General features: G+C 33.9%; 1 protein-coding gene across 3 annotated transcripts in view; it reads right to left on the bottom strand.

Annotated features, from left to right (window-relative positions):
- Positions 1-6,000, bottom strand: part of CADM2 (cell adhesion molecule 2) — a 1,101,138-nt gene that overhangs the window by 979,470 nt on the left and 115,668 nt on the right. The window lies entirely within an intron of this gene.

A 6,000-nucleotide genomic window follows, 5' to 3' on the forward strand; every position in this document is an offset into this window, starting at 1 on the left:
TGTGAATGAAAGTTATGAATGTAAAATTGGGAGACAGTTTCTGGGCTTTCTGCAGATAAGACATCTGCATATGAATGCTCTTTGTTTCAGTGATTCCTGTAAAACTTTACATTGATGATGTAATGCTTCAAAAGTGTCCTTACTCCAGCTTTATATATAACTACATACAAACGTATTATACAAGATGCTATGCTATGTTAATCCAAAATTGAACATCTTTGTTTTGTTCTTCTTAGCTCCGAAAAGCTGGTGGGTGATCCCAAATCACAATCACAACCTTCTAGCTATGACAGGAATGAACACTTTATTTGTATTAATGCCATGGAGTTCAATATGATTTGTTTTCTGAGATATATATATATATAAAAAAGGAACTGTTATTGGTTAACTACTAAATATGGATTTTCTGTTTGTTCCCTTTCTGCAAGACAACTTTTTAAAACTAGGATCATTTAAAGAAAGGCAGTGGCACAAAAAGCTAAAAATGCTTCAAGGATAGCTACTGGGCATTTATCCCTTCCTAAATGGCTCTCTCTTACTACGATTACTACTGAAGTTATTTTGGATCTTATTTCCATACATATTTCATATAAAATTTGAGGCACTTAAATCTTCATTAAAAAAATCAAACAGTAAAAACAGTCGATAGGGTAAAAGTTGCAAGGTGATTTTTTTTCTTTCTTGGTAGTATTTGTGTGAAGCTAAGATTTTATTTCTATGCAATAGTAAAAAATACATCATACGATATTAAATAGCTTAATTGTGCTTTACTAAAGAATGGTATTTCATATGTGATTTTACTTTAGTATTGTCTTTCATCAGATAATAATTTGCTTTTTTTTATTAACACAACTACATCATAGCAATTGGCAAATATATATATATGTTTGTACACACATACACACATTTTGTGTGAAAATTCAATTAAATATTTAATCTCACTCATTTTACTTAAAGAATCTATTTGGGGTACCTGGGTAGTTCAGTCGGTTAAGTCTCTGCCTTTGGCTCAGGTAATGATCTCAGAGTCCTGGGATAAAGCCCTGCATTGGGCTTTTTGCTAGGCCGGGAACCTGCTTCCCCCTCTCTCTCTGCCTGCCTCTTTGCCTACTTGTGATCTCTCTCTCTGTCAAATAAATAAATAAAAATCTTAAAAAAAAAAGAATGTATTTTAAAGTGTTTAGAATAAAAAATACATTTAAAAATTTTATTGATCATTTTATATCTATTACATCTAGTAATACCATTAACTCTTTAATACATATTTGTAAAATAAATCAATAGAGACTTGATATTTTTATTTTACAAACATACAGTCATCACCATCTTAAAATGAACCTCCTATGTTTGTTAGTGCAGCAGTGCATAACATAGAAAATGACAAAGACCCAACAATTTAGTACTCCAACGTAACAGTTAACCTTGGTTTGTATAAAAATATAAGATATCTGGAAACAATATTGTTCTCCAAGGATAATTTTTAGCTGTCAGAGAAAAACTCAGATCATTATTTCAGAAGTATCTCTTACTACTCAATCCATAGTTGCCCTTTCCAAAGTTTTTGTTATAATAAAATGTTTCATGATACAGAGATATTGCAAACAAACCTCAACTAGTAATCACTGAACACATGGCAACAATTTTTAATTAATTTTGACCTTGGCCAGATGCAATAGATAACCTCTGGGTAAAAAGAGCTGTCGGATCTATGAATGATCCTGAGATGTCCTCTAGCTTCCATAAACAGAAGCAATAAAAGAGGCTTAGATTTGATTTCCCAAGGAGTTTTGATGGTGAATTCTAAATGAAACATATATTATAAAATTGTTGGCAAAATTAATATCTTTTTCAACAGTCATGTTTTGTTTTTTTCCTTCCTCTTTTTTGCAGTTCGGTAGTAAATAGCTTAGTGGCTAGGGTTAAATTTCCTAGGTTAAAATCCTGGCTGCTAAAAAAAAGGAAGTTTTCACCACTCCCTAGGAGAATAAGCAGAAGGGAAAGAAAGTTAAGTTGGCTATCTTGAGGTACTATAATGTGGATAATAATGGTAAAGTCAGTCATTTGATTGGGAATGTCCATCAGACTAAGGCGGTGCTGGAATTTTTACCACCAACAATCACCTTGTGAGACATCGTGGCAAATGTCTAATCGACTGTTTCAACAAACCAGAAGACAAGTAACAACAACAAAATTCTGGCCACATCACCGATATGAACCTGTTATTTAACTTCTTAGTGCCTTCACTTTCTCCTAAGTTATTCGTGGGGGATAATAGAACCCGCCCCATAGAATTTGTATGAGGATTAAATGAGATAGTGCACAGAGAACATGGGAGAAGTACTTGCCACAAAGAAACAACTTAAATGTTTTGTTTTGTTTTGTTTTGTTTTGTTTTGTTTAATTTGTCAGAGAGAGAGAGAGCGCGCGTGAACACAGGCAGACAGAATGGCAGGCAGAGGCAGAGGGAGAAGTAGACTCCCTGCCGAGCAAGGAGCCCGATGTGGGACTCAATCCCAGGATGCTGGGATCATGACCTGAGCCGAAGGCAGCTGCTTAACCAACTGAGCCACCCAGGCGTCCCTTAAATGTTTTTTTTGAACCTAGAGATTATTGACATTTTTTCTATATTTTAAGAAATATTAGCATAGTTTTAGATTTACAGAAAAGTTCCAAAGACCCTACAGAAAGTTCCCATATACACTGCAAGGACCAAAGGCAGGCCATCCCGTGATAGCCACTTTGGCATAAAGATTATTCTGAGTCGAAGGCCATTGAGACCCTTGAGGCTCAAGAGAAAGTTTTGCTCCTTCCTAAACTGGGTACCTTTCCCAGAATAAGGGTTTATTAGTAGAGATCAGTTTATCTCAGTAACTCATCTGTATGGCAGGACAAATACCTGATTACCAAAAATCTCTTCTTACTGCCCTGTGATATCCATTCTTTTCCCCTGAAGCCCCAGACTTCTATCCCCTTCTTTTTAGTTCAGGATAATATATATACCTCATTTTGTCCTCTTTGGAATTTCTATGTCTGTGTCAATTATATACATACATACATACATATATATATAATATATAAAAATACGTATATTATATATATACACACTATTAATTATGATTTTCACCTGTTCATCTGTTTTGTGTCAGTTTGATTCTTAGTCCAGCTAGAAGGACCTTGAAGGGGATCAGAATTCTTGCTCCTTGCAAATCATCTTGCCCCCAATAATCCTGTACCTAATTTCCCCTATTGTGAATATCTTAACACATTGCAGTACATTTGTCACAGCTTGCAAGATACTATCGATGCATTGTTAGCTAAATTCCATATTTTATTTAGATTTCATTAGTTTTCTTACTAAAGTTCTTCTTCTTCTTTTTTTTTTTCTTTTTGGCCCAAGATCTCATTTATGATATCATCTTAAATTTAGTTTTCATATAACTATAGGTTCCTCTGCTCTTGTGACAGTTTCTCAGACTTCCTGTGGGTTTTTGTTTGTTCATTTTTGTTTGGCTATTGTTTTTTAACTGAGACTTTTTTTTTTTTTTTTTTTTAATTTTGGAGCAGTTTAAGATTCACAGTAAAATGAAGAGTTCAGGGACCAAGGACAGAGCATTCCAGGATGCCAATTTGGCATGAATATTATTCTGAGTTAAAAACAATCAAAACCCAGCAGATCCAGGAAAAGCTCTTTACCTGCCCCTCAACTGCCTGCTTATACAAACAAGAGAGCTATTAATGGAGACTCCTCTTTATCTAAAAAACTTATCTACATAATAAGGCAACCATTCTTTTCCAAACATCTCCTCTCATCTTTCTGCTAATGGTATTTCTCCCCTTTGTATCCTCAGGCCCCCACCAATCTCCTTAGCTCATATAAGCCTCATATTGCCTCATGTCTATGTGGATTCCCGTACGTACACTATTAAATTTGGTTTTCTCCTGCAATCTGTCTCATGTCAGTTTTATTCTTAGTCCAACCAGAAGGACCTTGAGGGGCCAGGGAAATTTTTCCTCCCCAAGAGGAAGGTACAGATATTTCCCATTTCTTCTCTGTACCCACAGAAGCATGGTCTCAACCACCCCTTACCAAAGTGATACATTTGTTCCAACTGCTAAAAATCTTGCTTTTTATTCAGAAATATATACACTGTCACTTTTTTGGTACACTGATTAAATAATATGTTCTGCCTTTTCTGTTAAGCTTTGCGACAATTATCATGATAAGTAAAGTAAATTCTAACATGCTTTTTTGTGCAAATACATTTCATGATGTGTCTGTGTGGTTATCTAATGGGGTATATGGAAAAATATTGCTGGCATGCAATAAGCTCTCAAGAGTTTAATAAATTCTTTTTTATTTAAATTCAATCAGCCAAGGTATAGTACATCATTGGTTTTTGATATCACAGTCAATGATTCATCAGTTCAGTTTAATAAATTTTAATTCAGTAGTTGAATTGAATTTTGAGAAAATTAGCTTGCTATGCTCTAATGTGGTATTATCCACCAAGAAATAATGATTACTTTCGGTAAGTGAGATTCACTTCCAACATGGTTTTAAATTCCTGTTTCACGTATACGTTAATGCTTACAGACAAACCATATGTGGCTAAATGATGATAAGCTTTACATCACAAAGGACTCATTTAATCTTTCTTTTCCATAATGAATACTATTACATTAAAAATTATGCTCATTTAAAGATAAAAAAATAAAACTTTAAAAAAATTATGCTTATTTTAATTTCTAGAACCCAGAACAAGAATAACAATAATAATCATAACAACAATAACAAATATACAACTGTCTTGAGAACAATTATCATATTCTAGAACTTTTTTTTTTCTTGAAGTCCCTCATTTGGCTTACTATAGGGAGCAGATAGATGGAGAATCTTAGTATTTGAGGAAACATCAGCATGACTTCTTTCTTAGTTGTCTACTCTGAGGTGAAAATCTACAACTATTTTGAACAGAGTTAACCTAATGAATATTCCTAGCAATATAGGTGATATTAATAAATGGGAACTTCATTTTTATTAGTTTTCACTTGTATTAATGGAAGTACTCTTTCAGTAAAATCATCATGCATCCCCTAAAAGGATTTTAAAATTTTAAAAACTAACATGATTTAGTTCTATAATAACAAGCACTTTTAAATCATTAACTTTGATTTAATCAATCATCAGTATTTTTCTTCATTTTCTTTTCAAGTACTGAACCATCTGCCCTTTAGCAAGAGATGAGAGAGATCATTTTTCACTAATTTTTACTATGATTGAAAACTAGAATATAAAACACATAATTATATATATATGTGTGTGTATGTATACATACACACACATATATACCTATCGGAGAGAGTATAAGTACATAAATTTGTTCTAATTTCTTCCTCCTAAAGTTTTATACATTCCTTTTTGCTTTAAAGATTTATTAGAGAGAGAGTGAGAGAGAACATGAGTGTGAGTGGGGGTTGGGGGGAGAAAGGAGAGAATTTCAAACAGACTCTCTGCTCAGCACAAAGCCTGAATTGGGGCTCCTGAGTCATGACATTAGCAGAAATTAAATCGGATACTTAACTGACTAAGCCAACCAGGCACCCCATAAAGTTTTATATATGCTCATATTTACTACCAAATTAGGGAGGTAGTGGAACAAGAGCAAGTAAGCTGAAACTAGTAAGTAAATGTAACACAGACATAAGTTAAAATGTTCTGACGACATCCCTTCAACAAAGGATTTCTTTACCTTTTCTGTCTTGAATAATTTTTCCTACCCCCTGGAATCTTATTAAAATGTGGATGTTTCATAAAGAAATTTCCACATTCTGTCTGATATGACCACTTCAAATATTCCATTCTTTTTTTTTTTTAAGATTTTATTTATTTATTTGACAGAGAGAAATCACAAGTAGGCAGAGAGGCAGGCAGAGAGAGAGGAGGAAGCAGGCCCCCTGCTGAGCAGAGAGCCCGATGTGGGACTCGATCCCATGACCCTG

This window comes from Mustela nigripes, chromosome 2, assembly GCF_022355385.1.
Source record: "Mustela nigripes isolate SB6536 chromosome 2, MUSNIG.SB6536, whole genome shotgun sequence".
In the NCBI taxonomy this organism is placed as follows: Eukaryota; Metazoa; Chordata; class Mammalia; order Carnivora; family Mustelidae; genus Mustela; species Mustela nigripes.